At 39.2% G+C, this 20347-nt stretch overlaps 1 protein-coding gene across 2 annotated transcripts in view; it reads right to left on the reverse strand.

The window, feature by feature from the left end:
* Nucleotides 1–15712, reverse strand: part of HOPX (HOP homeobox) — a 37170-nt gene extending 21458 nt beyond the window's left edge. The window contains exon 1 of one of the 2 annotated variants that reach the window (XM_012553098.3): nt 15286–15712. The gene's annotated coding sequence lies outside the window, so the exon portion shown is untranslated. Of the gene's footprint in view, nt 1–10837; nt 10934–15285 lie in introns of those variants that run through there. The other variant, XM_031943818.1, reaches the window with a different exon arrangement.
* Nucleotides 15713–20347: the final 4635 nt, after the last annotated feature.

The following is a 20347-nucleotide window of genomic DNA, read 5'->3' on the forward strand; positions in this document are numbered from 1 at the left end:
TTTACTTTCAAAATTTTTATTATTTAGAAAAATAAACTTTTATTGATGACTTTTGTTTTTTCTATCAATATCATTTCCCCCAGGATCCTTCTTCCTCTCCCTTCCAGAAAACCTTTCTCAGATAACAGATAACAGATGGGAATTTTCTTAAAGAAAAGAAAAAAGGAGGAAAAAGTCATCACAAGCCATCAACACATTGGAAAAAAATCCAAAAATATGTGTAATGTGCCACACCTGTGGACCTCCCACTTCCATAAAGGATAGGTTAAGATTCATCTTCATATATAACGCATAGTGCTCAGAAAAGGAATATTTTTTGAAGGGGCATGTTGGTGCTTCTAATAACTCATCTTTCTCTCTTCATTGCCCAGTTTTTCCCATCAAACCATTCTGTGTGCGGGCAACGATGGTCATCATCATGGGCTGGTTCAAACAGCCTCAGCGACGGCATCTGTTCCTCGCCACAGCCAGGGTTAGACATGTTCCAACCAAAAAAGTGAAATCTGGAATGATCACTTAGGTTCCTTCTCTGCCTTCTGGGGTGTTTTGCTGTTGTTGTCTTAACCCCATGAATTATCCTGCCAAAGCACATCTCTTGTAAGTGGGAACAACAGAGTCCATTCAATTTACAGCTGAATCACATACAGTAAATCTCATCCCCATTCTTAAGAGCAGAGAAAGAATGCACTGAGGGGACAAAGAAGGCAGAAACGGGTGGAGATATCTTGGCCAAGAGCCAGGGATGTAAGACTACCGATTTCTAGCTAGGCTGCGTCTGGGGTCTGTGGGATGCTGGGTGACCTTGCAGAGCAGAACAGTTCCTGACCCAGCGGGATGGACTAACCAATTGTTTCAAATTGTACCAGCCAGGCGAGCCAGCCCAGCTCTGTCCCACGTACTTCTTTAGTTGTGGAGAAGGGATTCATAATAACCTTCTGGAAGTAAAAACCATTCTACAAGAATAGAGAAGGTTGAATAATATCTAATTCTCTGTACAGTGGTCAAAATGTTACTATCTCCAGCTGTCAGATTGAGGTTACTTAAGTAGCTAGTTCAGTGGTTCTATTTATCTTCATAGATCATAATATCAGAGCCAGAAGGAACTTAGAGGTTATAAAGACTGGCTGCCTCATTTTAGAGATGAGAAAACAGGGGCATAGAGATTAAATGTCTTTCCCAAGATCACTCAGGAAATAAGTATCTAAAGAAGGATTCTGAAGCTACATTTTCCTGCCTCCAAGTCTGGTAACCTTTCCACTACCCCCCACTCCCTTTCCACAAAAACTGCTGTTCGAAGAGTCTTTTCTCCACCCCCATCCCCTACCCCTGCCCCACCAGGGTCAGACCATTTATAGTCACTTAGAGGCAATAATAAGACACACTGGAAAGCTGTTATAAATAGAGCTTTACATAAATTCCAGCAATGAATCACTCATTCATCGAACCTAGGGTATAAAATGCTTTGTATAAAAGCTGATCCCTTTTCAGAGACAGTTCAACTTTTGTGCTAGTCCAGAGTTTTGCATGTGGAAACCTGTGCAAATCGAAAAGACAGTAATTGACTGTATGTTTCTTTGCTGGTTTATGGTATAAATTAAGTGATGATATTGAATTTAGCTTGTTAGGAAACAAATGGGTGGATTAAAGGATGAATGTTTAAGTCTTGACTGAAAATAACATTTCCATCATCCCTTTTTAAATAATTGCAAACTTTTGAATGGACAGTGGCCAAAGCAGTTTAGGTAGAGGTATGAGGGTGTATAGAGGTGTAGGGGTGTGTGTGTGTGTGTATGTGTGTATGTGTGTGTGTGTGTGTGTTTGCAACTGTCTATAAGGAACATTTATAAATAAGGCATCCCTTATTTACTTATTTGCTGTGGCAATGCCTGTGTTATTGTTAGCCCTCTGTTTTTGAAGGGACCAATAAAAGCACAGGATGATGTCTTGACTTGCTCATTGCCTCATTCTCTCTTCCAGACTCATTGAATCCAGATTCATTACATCTAGAATCATTGAATCGCGTCATTGAATCTAGAGTCATTGCATCCAGAGTCATTGAGTCTAGAATCATTGAATCCAGAACCACTGAATCCAGAGTCATTGAATAGAGTCATTGAATCCACAGTCATTGCATCCCATGGCAGGACAAAAATCAAAATGGCTGGCGATGTCCTGGAATGCACTGAACCATCTTAGCTTCTAGACATCTGAACAAGTTCTAAGCTATCCACAGCACCTGCTTTAGTCACATTCATGGCCAGTAGGAACAAATTATTCTCATTTCCTATTCCTCTAAGGGAAGCTTTCACATACTAATTCATGAATGGGTTTGAGACCTGTTCCTCAACCTGGTTTAGCCTGCCTCCTGAGATCATTTTACCCAATGGCCAATGTATGTGATTGGGCTTCTTGGAGCCACAAATGTGAGCTGAGTGACTAGTGGACATGAAAGGTAGGTGAATCCACCCTGAACACCCCATGAACCTCAAATGCCCATGTAGTAATAATGCCATAGTATCACACTCTGAACCATGGAGTCAGGAAGAATAGATCTATTTTAAGCCATAATAATATCTGGAAGAAAAAAAAAAACACCAAGACTTAGATGGCCCAGAAAAATTAGGAGTTTGAAGTAGGTGACTTTTAGCTCTAAAATTCTGTTTTTTCCATTACTCTCTGAAGTGATCTGGGTTTAAATCATCTCAGTAATCAGAAGACATATTAAAATCATTCAGATACTCCAGGTACATTTCTGGCTTGCCGAGCAGAGCCAATGGACAAATCCCTCTGCTTAACGCAATCGGCTGAACTCAGTTTTTCCATCTGCAAAGCAGGTCAGGATACTGACTCCTCTGTAACCCATCTCATAGCACTGGCGAGACAGTGACAATGCTGGGGAAATATTCTGAGCCTGAGTGTTGTATCTGGTGATTAGGTGTGAAAGGTTTGTGGATGTTCCCTGCTATATTCAGGGAATCTCCAGTCAGCAAACAAATAGGGTTTAAGTGTTATCTCATTGGGAAGTCTGCAGGAGGACAGAAAAGGCTGTGGAGATAGCAAGAGGCTATTTTTGTCTCTTAAGAGATGGTGTTGTCTCAAAGTTAAGTGTTGGAAGATACAATTTCAAATGATTTTTATTTGAAGAATGGATGGGGGGGGGGAGGAGAAAAGGCACAGTTTTTATGGCAGCTTTTTTGCCTCCTGGGATGTCTTCACACAAATACTTTTAAAGAAACTAATATCTACTGGGTTTGTTCTGGGAGGGATGTCATCATCACTGTCTTGGGATAGTCCACGTGAAGATCTGGAGTGGAGATGACGCTAAATTTTTACTGTGTAGAGGCTGTATGTACAAAGACAGGATGAAAAGGGAATCTGTCCTTAAGAAGCTTACACTGTACCAGTGGGATACAACCTGTTTTCCAGAATGAAGAGTGTTTGGGTGCCTGCCTTCTCCGAGTACTGTTCTCATGATTGCTGTGTTGTTCTCTGAGCATTCATTCACATTACATCCTCTGGGAAGTTAATTCCCCTGGCAGTCCACAACTCAAACTGTTATGACAACAACAGGGATGTTATAATGATGATTACAATGCAGAGTAATGTGCTTGGGGCTTTTTAGAACAGGTAACTTGGGTGGGGTCAAGCCAATGAACCAAAGGAATCCCAAGCCTTCTCAAAAAATAAATCCCTGCTCCCTAAATGTGCTAGAGGATTAGGAAAAAAAGATTTGCACTGTGGGAAAATCTCTTCACTTTGCTAATGAGAACAGTTCAGGTGAATGAGAAATTTGGATTATACAGGCAAATATGAAGCTTATAAAATCAGCTGTCTTGCTTGTGTAGGGAAGCAATGAGATGAGTAATTCAAAACAGCAGTGGCTCATTAGCAAATCTGCTCTAATTTCTGTTGAGCTTGGGAATACATCATATGATTTTTGGGCTGCCCAATTATCTTCCTGATTCTATTTTATCGAGGCCAAAATGACTTGCTTTCTCTCCTCTGAATACTCATGAGCTGACAGCAGGAGAGATGGCCCAAAGCATGCTTGCCAGCAACGGAAATCAGTCTAGTATTTTAAATCTGATTTGGCTGATCCACACATAGATAATTGAAAGCTGGCTGTAAAATACTGTCATCCTATTGTTGTGTGTGTGTGTGTGTGTGTGTGTGTGTGTGTGTGTCCATTCAGACAAAAACTTCTTGAAATCTTTCATGCATATGACCTTGTGAAAGCTCCATTCATCTCTAGGTCTAGGAAATTCACATGATTAATTTTTTTAAATAAATGAATTTATTTCTTTAGGACATTGGAATGCAAAGAAATTATATAACCATTAAATAGGTAAAATAGGGTAGTTACAGGCCCATTTTTTCCTCTAGCAAATTTAAACATCTCTGCCATCCCTATGGATTTTATTTTTAAACTTTCCTAAAACAAATGGACATTTTTTTAAGATTGTGCTTCCCCTTGGAAAATTCAGAAAAAGATTCTTTGTATTTCCAAGAATATACTTTTATAAGAGACAATATTAAGCCACCAACATTTTAGTAGATCTGTGACCTCACTGATATAAGTACTTTCTCCAGTAATGAAGATCACCACACATTCAAGACTCTTATGAGGTTCAACTCCTATCTTTGCCAACCCATAAACTCTCCCCAGGAGAGCCTGCCCAATGTACTCAGAGATTCTTAATCTTTTTGGGGTTATTGATCTCTTTGGCAATCCAGCAAAGCCTATAGACTCTTTTTTCTCAGAATAATGTCATTAGCTACATAAAATAAAATCCTTAGAATAATAAAGGAAACCAATTATATTGAAATATAATTATCAAAAAATATATTTTTGGGAGCACCAAAGGAACGCAATGAATAAGGCAAGAGCTTTAGAGTCCAGAGATCCCGAGTTCAAATCCAGAACCACATATTTACTAACTGTAATTCTGAACAAATCACAGATACATACACATATATATATATATATTACCCATCTTGCATAGTGTACATATATCTTTGCAAATGTACATCCATGAATATACATACCTATATACCTATACACACACATATATATTATATATACTAAATATACTAATAAATAATACTAATAAATAAATATACTAAATAAATATATACATAATTATTATAAATAAATATAAATATACTAAATACTAAATATAAATAAATATATACTAAATAAAAATAAATATACTAAATATATACTAAATAAATAAATACTAAATAAAAATAAATATATACTAGATATATATGCTAAATATGTATATATTATACATATAATATATATATGCCAAATTCTAAGACCCCAGGTTCAAAGTCCCCTGCTCCAGACCTCTTAACCCTTAGGAAATGTCCAGGGTTATATGTGTACCATTCATAGATGATTGCTTCCATTTCCCCCTAGTCATACATGTCTTTGATTCACCGCTTTTTTTGTACAGCTCTTTATCTATAATATATTGCAGCTACTTGACCCACCACGTGCCTTTTTTGGCAATAAAAAATCTTTAGATCATAAAGTGCCCGGTTGTGATAACCATTTTCTAAGCCCAGGACAATGGGGTGTTTTAGCACTCACCACCATACACCTGCTATCTCTTGGCACAAGTACAGCTCACATCAAAGTCCAGCACCGCGTGCTGCTTGTCCCCCTGTCACCCTTTGGCTTTGGCTGTGTTGTTTCCATGCTTGTTTTTACCCGGGGTGAAGTGAACCTGTATTCATCTCACCCCTTAATTTAACTCAATTTTTTTCCATCTACAAATCAGGGCAGAATATTCACTCCCTGCCTCCTGCCTCAGAGCATCCTGAGAAAATAGTCTAAGCCACGTCTAAGTATAGAGTGACAGCTGTCACTCATCTGTCATCATCATGAAACAAGTGCTTGGGGAAAAAACCTTCATGATTCAGAGGAAAATCAAATTCATTGTGATCTTGTGAACAGGCACTAAACCGACAGCTGTAAATCAGAGTTCCAGTGCTGGTTCTTCCCCTGACAAACCACATCAGGTAGTCTGCTCCATGCTCATTGACTAAGGTCTCCAAATGAAATTAGCCTCAGAAACTACAACAGAGTTTTTGAGTTAATCAGATTCAAATGACAGAGGTTGCTAAGCAAGTTTAGTTAATTTATATTGAGGTTCAATGTGAAGTTTCTAAAGAAACAATAAGAATAAAAAGAAACTACAGGGAAATCTCGCTCTTTCCAATGGTTCTAGCCTCTCTACAGAAAAAAATTATTCACTTCTCTTGGGACTAACAGTAAGAATAATCAGCATTTATATGGGACTTTAAGGTTTGCAAAGTGCTTTACAAATATTACCTCATTGGATCAATAATCCTAGGAGGTAAGTGCCATTATTACTCCCATTTTACTGATGAGAAAACTGAGGTAGGCAGTGATTGCCAAGGATCAGGTGGTAATAAGTATCTGAACTCAGGTTTGAGCTTGGGTCTTCCTAATTGCAAGTCCAGTGTTCTATTCACTACAATGGAGGGCTTTGATTGGGAGTGATTCTATTTGCTGTGTAGATGCAAAATGCTACCAGAAAATAACTGACCCTATTTTATTGTCACTTCTTAATGTTTATATATTTTGAAATTTATGCAAATTAGAAAGTATGCAGTTATTTAAAAAATTTAAAATCTCCTTCCACTTTCTCTTTTTCTTCCTCCCCCTTTTTTTCTTCTTCTCCTCATTATAACTCTAGTTACCTGCTGTCTTCTTCTCTTAGAATGTAAACTCCTTTAGGACAGGGACTTTTTTGCTTGCTTAAATTTGGATTCTCATCCCTCAGTCCAGGGCCTGGCCCTTAGCAAGCACTTACTAGATGCTTTTTCATGAATTTATTATTTCTTCTAGTAATCAATAAATACATCTACATTTCAGGTGCCTTAGAACATCTCCTTTGGAAGGATGCCATTCCCTGTTCCTGCAAAATCAGTGTCTCAGGTATAGAAAAAGCCATCACTCTGTGCCTTGAGTTTGAAGAAAATGGTCTCTGGAAGTGATGTGGTGGTTCACCAATGCAAATTAGAGATGTGAACTGATGGAAGGAGTTGTCGTGTTGTATTATCAATGGCTAGAAGGCTAGTCAGGGACAATGGATTTCATAATACTGCCCTTTCTCATGAACTAGACCACTCTTAGGAAAGGGTCTCAGGATATCATCTGATCTCAGCCTCTTCACGTTTAAAATATGTTTGGGTATCCTATTTCTTAGGCTAAGATATAGAAAATGAAGCTCCATCTTTCATCAGGCTTAGTACAGTGTCCAACACATAACTGGCACTTGATGAGCACTAGTGGACTTGACTCAACTCACTCATTCATTCCAATCTTTCACACTAAGAGGATTTTTCATAAAAAGCCAAAATGCTAAAACTACAGCTTGGGTCTCTTTTTTCATCTGGTTTTGTCTCCAAAAGAAACAGAAAACAGCTGATCATTTACATAAATTATCCTTTATACATTTGAAGCCCCATTATTGTCTATTTTCAGCCTTCTTTTTTTTTTTTTTTTTTTTTTTTTTTTTTTTACCAAGCTGAACAATCTCAGTTCCTTTGGCCTTTCTTTATGGATATTACTATATAACTTTTTAGCATCTTGGAGATCCTTGGAACCCTCTCCAAGTTCTACTTTTAAGTTGGGGGGAACAAGGACCCCCTGGTCCTTGGGGAACATTGCTAATAAAGGCTTGACTGGTGTTGTGTATCATGAAAGGATTACCTCATGATTCCTTTCTCTTAGATTCTTGCCTTCTGAACCCCAGCTTTTTACCAGTAATGCTACCCTACATTATATGGAAATTGTGAATAATAAATAAATAATAAAAAGGTGGATACTTTCCACCTTAAGTTATTGAATTATAGATGTAAGAGAATGGAAGTATTGTATTGCTGGGAACAGTATAAGCATCCAATAGAAAGGAAGTCTGGAAAATACTGGCTGCTGGTAGCAGTTTATGTGCATATAGAATATATTATTTCATGTGCATTTGAAGTATATTATGCATAATAAATTAATGATATATAGTTATATTAGCTAAAGGAGTTAATACAGAAAAGAGAGTAGAAAGGAAGGGAGAAAGGGAACCTACTAGATGCTAGGCCCTATGCTAAGCACTTCATAAATATTATTTCATTTAAGAAAAAGAAGACAGTAATCATATTATCAATATTACTCTGCCTGACTGCTGAGCTAAATTTAATAGAGAATTTATAAAAATTGATGCTGTTCAGTCGTTTTTCAGTCATGTAGGACCCTTTTTGGAGTCAGAGATATTGGATACTAGATAGTCGCCCTTTCTCTTCCCAACATCTTAAGTTGTGGGTTGTGACCCCATATAGGGGCTCATAACTGAATGTGGGGGTCATGAAATTATGATTTATTATAAGTAAGTGTTTGATAGGCATACTTGTTTTATATACCTACACACCCAGGGTTACACAAAAATTTCTTGAGCAAAAAGGGGTCGTGAGTGGGAAAAGTTTAAGAAGCCCTCCCTAGCTTCCTTACCCACACAGCTAGTAAGTATTTGTTGTCAAATTTGAAACTCATCTTTCTGATTCCAGGTCTAGTACTCCTCTATCCATTGTATTATCTCGTTTTTATAAAAATAAGTTGCATATAGTAGAGATGCATTATTTTGTATTTAAAAAAATATTAGTAAACTGAGTAAACTGTGCAAGAAAGGAAATGGGAAAAACATCAACAAAATAGATTAGCTAAACTGATCTCATTGAGCGAAATGGTGTTCAAAGCTCCAGAAAGCTTCAGGCTGACAATGAGAACTAGTACAACATTCTTTATATTCTTACTGAACATTGGACAGAAAGTTAAGAACTATTAAGTTCATTTGGAGGCCATTCACATAGATAAGTAGAGACCTTGGATCTGGAGGGACTTTGAAGTTTCCATTTTATAAACTACTCTTTCTAAGTTATCAGAAACAAATGACCAGGAAATAAATGGGGGGAGGAGGAGAGGCAGGAATTCATCTCTCATTTTAAAAGAAATCAGGTCTCTGCCTACCAGGGCCATTTGGTAGAAAGGAAAGAAATTATATTTGGAGAAATTGGAGCAGTTTGAGGGTATGATACATACTCCGTCCCTGTCCCGAGTCCTTATCACTTACACTGTGTCTTTTTTCTAATAATCTACAAAGCCATAACAACAGTGGGGAGGCACCATGGCACAATGCAAAGAGTATTGGCTTTGGAATCCTAATTCTGCGCTGGATGTTTCCTACTTAGGGGAGCTGAGCCAGTCACTAACCTTCAGTTTCTTCATCTCTAAAATGGATTAGATGGTTTCTGAGATCTCTAGCTCTAGATCCAAGATAGTGGGACCTGAGAAGTCCAACACTCCATTTTACACATGAAAAAAATTGAGATATAGGGAGGATGATACTGATCTCCCAGGCAGTTGTTTTGTTATAGAAGGTGAAACTCAGGTCATCATGATGCCTTTTAAAAAGAATTGTGTTATTTGAAGAATAATTTATTAGTCACTAGGGGAAAGGAGGGGGGAGAGGGAGAGACAAAGAGAGACAGAGAGAGATAGAGACACTGAAAGGGAAACAGAGACAGAGACAGACTGAGATAGAAAGGAAGAGACAAAGAAAGAAAGAAAGACATACACGGAGAGTAACAGAGACATAGACAGAGACAGACAGACAGGGGACAGAGAGAAACAGAGACAGATCCAGAGACAGAAAGAGAGACACAGAGATATTCAGAGACACAGAGACACACACCAGACAGAGACAGACATAAACAGAGACAAATAGAGACACTGAGAAGGAAATAGGGAGAGACAAAGAAAGAAACAGAGAGACACACACATACAGAAACAGAGACAGAAAGACTTGAGACAGAAACAGAGATCCAGAGACAGAGACAGACATAGAGACAGAGAGACTGAGACATAGAGATAGAGACAAATCCAGAAACAAACACAGAGACAGACATTCAGAGATACAGAGACAGACATAAACAGAGACAGAGACACTGAGAGGGAAACAGGGAGAGACAAAGAAAGAAACAGAAAGACACATACATAAAGAGAAACAGAAAGACTTGAGACAGAAACAGAGACAGAGATCCAGAGACAGACAGACACAGAGACAAGAGAGACTGAGACATAGACAGAGATAGAGACAAATCCAGAAACACAGAGACAGACATTCAGAGATACAGAGACAGAAACACAGACAGAGACAGACAATCACAGAGACAGATAGAGACACTGAGAGGGAAACAGGGAGAGACAAAGAAAGAAACAGAGAGACACACATAAAGATAAACAAAGACAGAAAGGAAGACAGAGACAGGGATACACAGAGAGAGATCCAGAGACAGAGACACAGTGACAGACACAGAGATAGAGACAGAAAGACACACACAGAGAGAAGCAGAGACACACACATACACAAGGAGACACAGAGAAAAACTGACACACAGACAGAGATAATCAACTGAGAGAGTCAGAGAGACAGAGATCCAGAGCCAAAGGCAGGGAGATCTAGTGATCCCTTCGGCTAAACTGTCCCTCAAGCAGCATCTGAAGCGAGCATCAGGAAGGTAACCTTTTTTCATGGAAAGCGTTTTAAGGAGATAAGGAAGATCCAGGAAGTTGTTCTCATTTTCTCAGCCCTTAACAAATCCTGCGGCTCGCCGCCCTGGCCAGAGCAGAACCGGGCCGTTAGGTGCCTCCCTGACGGGGCTAAGAGACCCGGCCCCCCGGGAGCGCAGGCGGGGTCTCCCGGAGCGCCGACGTGCGCCGGGCTCCCCGGGCTCCCCGGGCGCAGGGACTCACCTTGCCCGGGTCTCCGCTTGCCTTGTGGGAGGGAGGGCGGCCGGAGGCGGCCTGGCTGCTCCAGCCTCGGGGTGCTCTGTGCCCGGGGCTCACTGCGCTGCCCGGGCCGCCCCGGACTCTGTGCCTCCGAGCCTCAGCCCCGTGGCTGCTCCGCTCGCGCCCGCCTCTGTCTGCTGTGCATCTGGAGAGCTCGATCAACCCCCCCCCCCCCAACCAGGTGCCCCTTCTCAGGGCGGCAAGCCCCGGACGTGGGCTCCGGACCAGTCCGTTCTAGATTTTTCAAAGGGAACTTAAAAGCTGGGATTTGCTCCGGATGGGGCGTACTTGGGAGCTAGTCCTTCCCTTTAGTTCTTCCTCCTGCTCCCCAGGATTTTTTTTTTTTTAAAATCTGAATCTTCATTTAATGTTAAATAAGCTCTTAGGTTCTGGGGTCGGGGAGGGGGTTTGAACTCCACAACTAAACAACTAAACATTGAGGAGTTCTCCGTTATACAGTCTCTCACTAAGACCCACAATTTAAGAATACCCTGCTGAGACCCAGCCAGGTGGTGAGAGTGGATAGAGCAGCAGCCCTAAAGTCAGGACCTGAGTTCAAATGTGGCCTCAGGCACTTAACACTTCCTAGCTATGTGACCCTGGGCAAGTCACTTAACCCCAATTGCCTCAGCCAAAAAAAAAAAAAAAAAAAAAAAAAAGGCAGAAAGTGCCACTTTGTCTCTTTGGGCTTTCATGGCCTCTGTTAAAAATGGGGAGAATTATGCCATGCTCTCCCCATCTCCAGCAATCAGCTTATATTACAAAGGACCCTGAGCTCTCTTTCCCTTGAATGTATACAAGTAGAGTCTGTAACTGAAATCTGATTTCAGGGGATCACTCTGCTCCCCCACAATCCCAAAACAATTTTCAGTGTAAGTAGTGACACCTCCTCTCAGAAAGGGAGACATCCCTAATGATCATAGGCTACCCCCAGAGTGGCCATATCCAGGCGAAGGAAGCTGGATTGATACTAAAATTGCCCCTAACCTCATCTCTTCCTCTAAATTGCCACGTAGGGCTTGAAATCCCCGCCATTCTCAATCAGTATTTTTGGAGATGAAATTTAGTCTTCTGGCTTTTAGCATCCCTGGCAGATGCAACCCATGAAGTTGTTTTAGCTATTAATATTCTAGGCTTTGATTCACTTATCAGATTTTTTTTTCAAAGAGTCATCTGGTAAGTTTTTTGAGAGAATGAAACAGAGGAACGACACATTTTAAGTTAAAGGAGTTCTGGGGTAAAGGAAAGGTGCAGGGCTCAAATTGTTGCCCAAGAGAAGAGGCCTGGGTGGGGCACTTAATGCTCCACCCCCGGGGCACCATAAGGGTGAAAGGTACACAGTGGAGGGAGAGCTGATAAGAAGAAAAGAGCCTTGGAAAGCTTCGAAGGAAGGTATGAAGAGAAACCACTTAATATACAATGTGGCTCAGGCAAGGCCCTAAATGGTGACTTTTTTTTTTTTTTTTTTTTTAAAGGTCCCTACTATAGCAGAAAAATCCAGGGATTGGATCCTTGTAGTTTATTTTCCAAGGGAGTAGCTGATGGAACTTTAGCATCTATTTTGTTCATGTATTCTATTCAGTAATTGTAATCCACTTGCTTATTCTAAATGCGATTAGAACAAAAGGAAGCTTTCGTTTTCGAAACATTGCTACTGAAGCATTAACACAATCCTTAAATAACACGCCTTTGAGCTCCCTGAACAATCCCCCTGGCATAGAGTCTGTGGAGCCAGATCAGGCATCAAGAATGCACTTGAGAAACAGCCCTGACTCATTAACAAATGGAAAAGTCAGATTCTGACAAGCCAGAAATACCAGGAGGATCTCCCATGCACTTGAACCCTCTCCTCTGAAAGACTATCCATCTCCTGTTTGAGCTGTTCATTCCTGAAGTTAGTCATGTGCTGCCTTGTTTTATTTCTTAACTGTTCTAGGGGTAAATGTGTAAACTGAGGTAAAACGAACTTAGTGCCCTGAAACTCATCTCACCTGGACAAAGAAAGGTATTGAGTTGCCAGAGAGTTCTTAAGTTAGGGTCTATGAATTATTTAACAATTTTTTGATAACTACTTCAATATAATTAGTTTCCTTTGTAATCCTACGTATGTAGTTTTTATGAATTTCAAAACATTATTCAAACCAATAGACTTCATCCAACTACTGAAGGAGTCCAAGAAACAAATATACTAAAAAAAAAAAAAAAATTAAGAATCCCTGGACCCAAGATTATTTCTAGAATTTTTGATTCTAAAGAAGTTAGTGCATATCTTGGCTCTTCAACTAGGATGGTAGCTCTTTTCTCAGAGGATCTGTATCACACTTCTTTTCTCTTTCCTAGAATATTTTGCAGATTTTTAGTTGTTTAGTCATATTTCAGTCATGTCTGACTCTTTGTGACCCCATTTGGGTTTTGGGGTTCTTGGGGGTTTTTTGGTCAAGGATAATGGAGTGGTTTGCCATTTTTTTTCAGATTATTTTACAGATGAGGAAACTGAGGCAAATATGATTAAGTGACTTGTTACATGGCTACTAAGTGTCTTGAGGTGAAATTTGAATTCAGAAACTTTGACTCCAGGCTAATATTCTGCCTACTGCACCCCCTAGTGGCCCTAGGTCTGCTTTGCAGATAGCAGGTGCTTAATAATTGGATTTTTAAAGGGGTCATCATCATCTTAAAAATAAATTTTTAAAAGGTGACTCAGATGTGATGAAGTCTTTTCTTCTTTCCTATACCTGCATTGGTTTTTTGGCCAACAGATGTATTCCCTTAAATATAAAAAGTATATCTAAATGCTAGGTAAATTGATTTTACTGTGCTGCAGGAGGTAGGTAGTAGTACGGTAAATAGTGTGCTAAACATGAAGTCAGAGAAAAAAAAACTTGAATTCAAATTTTACCCTCAGCTCTACTTAATTTTGTGTCCTGAGAAAACTTTGCCTAACTCAATTTCCTGATCTCTGAAAGAAGGGGAATAACACAACCTTACCTCCTAGAGTTGGGAAAATAAAATGAGATCACTTTGCAAACCTTAAAATGCCATATAAATATTAGCTACTATGATTTGCCTTCTTTTTTAACCTTTCTGACTAAAGGAAGGCCTTTTGAGTGAGGTCAGAAGGGAGGGTTACGTTTGGAAATGAATATGATGTTAAAAAAAAACCCAAAAGGCATAAATTTTTAAATGTTAGCAAAATGTTTTATAACTCTTAAATATATATATATATATATTTGCTGAATGTGATGGCTCACCATAAAGATGATTTCTTTCTTCAGTCTCTGCCTTTCTCTGAAAAAGTCAGTCTTAATCCCTTTACTGTTGGACTCCATGTACCTTTCCATGTCACTTCTTTTTATAGCCTACCTGATAAGATGATCCTATTTAGACTTGAGGGTGACATGGGGCCTGGATGTTCCTGGCTTCTACCCATTTCCTTTTCCCTAGCAACTTGCATACCTAATCCTAGATGGCATTGTGTTGAAATATCAATGGCACCTATTTCCTCAAGGCACCAGAATAAGAGATTCCCTTAAGTCTCAAATAATTATGGTTGTCACAAAATCAGTTTCTCTGAGTAATGGAGAACAGCAGAGAAAAATTTAATCAATTGTCATGAAGCTTCCACCATACTTAGGCAACATATACATCACTTCCACTTGATATTAATACATCGAATATAGAAATTCTATATTCCCTGTCTATTATATAGAATAAAAATATATTAAATGTATTCAAAATGATGCTGTGCTAGATCATATAATATTAACTGAGATTTACAAAGTTTATACTTTAAACAGAGATTACCTCACTTGAATAGGTACTACAATATTATCACCATTTTAGAGATGAGAAAAATGTGGCTCCTAGCGTCTAAATAACTTGTCCATTATCATTAACTGCCAAAAATAGAATCTGAAAATAAGTCTCTCCGGCCCAAGCCCGGCACTTTTTTTTCCTTCTACCCTGGACAGATCTCTGTGAAAACATCAGAATGCAGAATAGGGTATTAAACAACTAAAAACATATGTAGCTGGCAAGACGATTCGAGTACTCATTCTAAGACATTTTTCAAAAATTAGGCCAGATGCCAAGGTGAGCTCAATAGCTGCCAACAAAACCAAATGAAATTTCCCATGTCCAAAGTTTCCAGTTCAGTCCTATTAAAATGCTTACATCTTTTTGTCCAGAAAACGTTTCCTACCTCCCTGAAAGGGTACCCAGCTTCAGGCTCTAATCTTCCTTTACCTTTCATCTTTCCCTCCCCTTTCTTTCTCTTTTCTTTCCTTCTTTATTTCTTTTATCCTTTTTTTTAAACTAGCAGAGTGGTCCAATTGAGTAACCATTCGAATTTTACCTGGGTATCTGCGTTTATCCACCTCTGTACAAGTCAGATGTGTGTGAGAGGTACTTACATGAGAGTTGTGACTGCTGGTCCTTGATCTGAAGAAGTCCCGTTCCTGGATGAAGGGCTCTTTAAATAGCAGCGCTTACTCACTCCCTGGGCAGCACGTTTCCTTACGTGTGTGTTCTCTCTGTGGAGCACACGTTCCTGCAGATACCTGAAAAACCTGCAGTGTGGGGTAGATGAAAACGACAGAAAGTATGTGGATGCTAAATTTGTCCTGGTTATTCAGGTTTGCTCTGCAGCCCATTCAGACCGGGCTATCTGTGATGGCCAGGACGTTTTCTCCCTGCCCTTGTCTCTCTTTCTTGTTCCTCCAATAAGGGATGAACCTGTCCCAGGACTGGAAGGAATAGATCAAGTCCAGATTGTGTAGGAAACAGAGAAGGATTCTGGGACCCTTGTAACTTTGTTCCTTTGAATGGGGCTTTTAGTTAGACATTGCATCACTTCAAAACATCCGCCTTGTGAGGTTGATTTCATGAGTTCCACTGGCCAGTTGCCAAGCTGAGAGACAGCCCACGGTTGCCTAATTAACAAGAAGTAGCTTTCCTACTGGAACTGAATGTACAAAATAGAGTAGCTAAGGGGGAGAGGCGGGCGGGGATGATACTATTTTTCTTCAGCATCAAAAATTGTTTTAACCTGATCTCTTCAATCCCCATTGGTACCTCTCTCCTGATCTTCTGCTCCCTTACAAGACAATTTCAGACGTAGGACTTGAGAGGCTCCTCCCCGAGTTAAAGAAAAAGTTTATATGTTCAGTCTGTGAGAAGGAATCCGGAGCCTGTGTGTACACAAAGTCTGTCACCATTGGTGGAAAAGCTGCTCAGGGTGGTTGAGGAATATTGTGTATATTTTACTTATTAGCTGCATACAATAGTCATTGATTGTTGCTCCCTGCTAAACCCATTAGGTGAGATTATGTGTGTGAGTGAGAGAAGGTAGACCTTAGCCTTGGGGAGTGTCTGGGTTTTGATTTCAGCACATAGCACCAGAAGCTAAGTGCTTGCCTATTTTGCTCTTCCACCTCTGCATTAAAAAACAGTTTCTCTGGACAACAAAAAGCCCAGATGATTCCCTTGGAAATAGTGGCAACGTGGGAAATGAAGGGAAATAATGGCATATCATATTCCTTGATGAAAAAATTAAAAAGTGAAGGGAGATGAATATTTTTGAACTTCTGTGGTGAAAGGGAAGGGACTTGAAGTTAAAATATCTGTGAATTTGTGTGTTTTTAATTTGATAACTGTATTTCACTATAATTGGTGTCCTTCGTAATCCGATTTATTTCATCTTTGTTTTATTAATTTTTAATTTGATTAATTTCTGAATAATTTTAATATTATATATATATATAATAATTTAAAATAATTCACTAATTACTGTTTGATTCTAAGAGGGAGTCCATTCCAGACTTCTAAATGGCTCCAAGACACAGACTTTCTTCCTAGTCACAGGACCCTGGGAACTACTTCAAGGAAGAGTTTAAGCCTTAATCTTTCTGTCTTTCCTCATTTCTGCTCTAAACCTTTAACCAGGTCAGATCCTCCTCCTATTTCTTTTTTCATCGCCATCTTCAAAGAGCACTACTTTGGCTACTTGGGTCTTGTGGATTTTCTCAGTATTTCTATCTTCTGTTGGAACTATTGGGCTCTCCATTCATCTGGCCCTTTGCCAAGGGGTTAAATCAATCGAGAGTTTTCAATACCTTGATTTTTAAAATCTTGACCCTTCAGCTGAACGAGGGTCAGAGAGAATGTGGCCTTGGGAAGAAGGAAAGATTTGTGGGAAAGTGATAGGTGCACTGAAAGCCATTATTCAGTGATTTTTCTTGACTTTAGAAACCCGATGGTGACCTCGTGTTAGAGAAATGGTGTTTGATAGGTACCGAATGAGGAATATATTGTCAGAATTGGCCAACCTATTGATTTGTTTCACTTGAGACATCTTTTGTGTTATAAAGGGAGGTCCTATGGAGGATGGAGGGGAAGTTGAGAAGGTCTCACAGAATATCAAAGGCACTGATTTTTAAAAAGCACTAAAATGTTTATTTACACAAAACAGGTTTTTAAAGTGCTAGATCAAATAATTTTTATTCAATCATATATATTTTGCTTCTTTCTGACTTTTGAAGTTATTGGAGTGATGTCATTTCTTCTCATTCTTACAAGGACTAGGCGGGGAGCCTGACTTCTTAAAAGAGAATATCTCTAGCATGAATGATAATAGAGAGTTATAAACTGGCCACCCAGGTGTCTAATTAACCCAACTCACTAAACTCCTTTCTCCTTTTCCCTTTGTAATGGCATTCTCACCCTATCTAGTTCTCAAAGTCAATGCAGAAAGAGTGAGGGGGTGATGAAGGAAACTCTAAAATTCCATGTCTCAGATGCATCTTGAATATGGGGGTGGAAAGCAGAGGTTCCTTTATCCACTAATGCAAATTAATTCACTCATAAAAGAGATGCCTGAGTGATACACAGAGATTATAGAATTTAGGGATGGAAGAGTTTTTAGACATCGGCCAATTCAAAATCCCATTTTATGGATGAAGAAACTGAGATCCAAGGAGAGAACTGCTTGAACAGAGATCACATAGCATACCCATTATTATTTCTACTTAGATGGAGGTGGGAAGATTGGGAGTGGGGATTAATTGAAGGAAATGATAAATATTAAAGGTTAACAAAAATAAAAATTCATTTTCCCTATTAAAGTTCACAGACCTCTGGTATGTTGGAGCTTAAGAACCCCTGCTCTAAGATATGGTAGGTAGATTCAGGGACTCAGAACCCGCAAGTCACATTATATATTCCTTTTCACAAGCAATTATGAGATTGGGTTAGCCAGTTTTTGTGATATTACTAATGCAAAAAGGTAAGTCTTATAAACATTAAAGAGATTATTGTAGCTTGAGACCAATGATTAAATTTTCCTTAATAAAAATGAAGAGAAAGGAGAGAAATCTGGAAGAAAAAAAGTAGCTCAACATGAGAGAAGAAATTTACAAAAAACCAAAAATTTGACTAGGTGATGTTTAAAGTTCCTTCATTCTCTTTCATTCTAGGATTCTGTGATGTGGAAATAATGCAGATACTGATGGAGGAGTAGGGATAGGGGGTGGAGAACAGAGCAATTTACTTGGGGAGTTGCCAAGTTGGAGGGGAGGCTCACTACCTTGACTCATCACTGTGGTTTTCATACCCACTTGTGGGGAAACTGAACTGTAAAAAACAACCAGTCCTGATGAAATAAGTGTTTTGGTCTCTTTCATCGGACAAAAATATCCTCTTATTGGGTTTTATCATTAATTTTTTGTGTTAATGTTAATGTGACCTTGAACATTTTATGCATAGGGGTATAAAATATTCCTCTTCGAATGAGTTTCTCTACCTGAACACAAGACTGGGCAATGGTTGCTCACACATAGATTGTTGCTGCTGGTTTAATGTTGCCTATAAAATGCCTTCTGATGTGGGATATTACATAAAAGAATGTGGTTGCTATTGCATCTTTCTTTCAGTCTACCTGTGGAGTCAGCCCCGAGACTGGTCTTTCCAGTGTGTGTTGTCGTACCTGCAGGAGAACCAACCTGGGTTGGTCTCACATGGCTGACCCTGCTGCCTTTGTGTTTTTGTTTTGTTTTGTTGACTTAATGTTGAAAGATATTCAGTTGTTGACCCGATTCTCCATTGCCTGGCCTGGGCACCGGTGAGATTAACCTAAATTCTTGACAAGTTTTTGGTCCTGGAAGGGTCAGAGAAGAAAAAAAAAAGATGGAGATTTTTCTCCATATAAAAATTTGGGTACAATGGTACTCGAAAATTTGGAATACAGGCAGATCCCAACTGACCAACTGGTTATGTTCTATAATCCACTTGAAAAACAAACAAACAAATAAATAAAATCCACTTGTAAATCAATGGCTTGGAAGCAAGAGCACATAGTGTTTAACCAGTCAATGAAGAGGCATTTAATAAGTGCCCAGCTCTCAGGATGATCCCTTTTCTTGGGATCTTAGATTTTGATTTTTACTGTCTTTCTTTTATCTTGTATCCGTCTGTTACTTCTAACCAGAGTATTTTTTCCTTCTTGACTTTAATGGATTTTAAAATCATAGATTTAGGATCTTTAAGGACTTTAGGGATCCTTACATCCAATTTACTAATTTTACAGATGAAAGAATTGAAGGAGAGAGAATTAGACAGCTAGTAAGTATTTGAGGCAGAATTTGAACTGAGGTCTTCTGGATTTCAAATTTTGTGCCAAAGCTAATATACCATGTTCCCTCTCTTGAGCAAAAAACTCTCCCTAATAACATATATATATATATATATATATATATATATATATATATATACCTTCCTAAGTCTGTCTTAAGACAAAAAGAAACCAATTATACTGAAATACAGTTATGGAAAGACAAGTTCACCGGCTCCTGGTTAAGAACTCTGCTCTAAATCAATCAGTATTCTCTATTTTACCAAACTACCACAACAACCACCCACTGTTTAAGGTTAAGAGTCTTCCCACTCAACAGCAGAAGTGGAGAGGGAGGATTTAGAGGGCCTTTCCAGCCTTATGATTAGCTGATTAAGTGTAAATAGCTGAGCTACAGCCTGCAAGACTGGAGCCCCTTTAACCAGCAGACACTTAGAAGCCACAAATGAGATACTACCGCACAGCCTTTCTTTAAGGCTGCTTTGTCAGCTATTGTCTGGCAAAGGTTCTGAACTAATAGCCAGGTTCTAAATGACTTTCCCTGTAACTAATATGTCAGAGCTAAAAGGAATGGAGTCAGTGTTGCTGAGGGACACTCTTTCAGGGGGTATTAGCAGTGCAAGGGTGATTTTCCAAGCATCATCATGACTGACGGCTGTGGAGGAGGGATGAAATGTCTAGGAGACCGAGAGCAGCAGGCAAGAATTCCCACCACAAAAGCGGGAGAAATTATCCATGCAAATGACTTAATGGACCAAGACCTCTCAAAGGCACTACCAAAATAAATAAATAAATAAATAAAAAAGCATCAGGCAAATAGAATGAGTTTAGAATTTAGGGGTGTCCAA

The sequence above is a fragment of the Sarcophilus harrisii genome, chromosome 6, assembly GCF_902635505.1.
Source record: "Sarcophilus harrisii chromosome 6, mSarHar1.11, whole genome shotgun sequence".
Classification (NCBI taxonomy): Eukaryota; Metazoa; Chordata; class Mammalia; order Dasyuromorphia; family Dasyuridae; genus Sarcophilus; species Sarcophilus harrisii.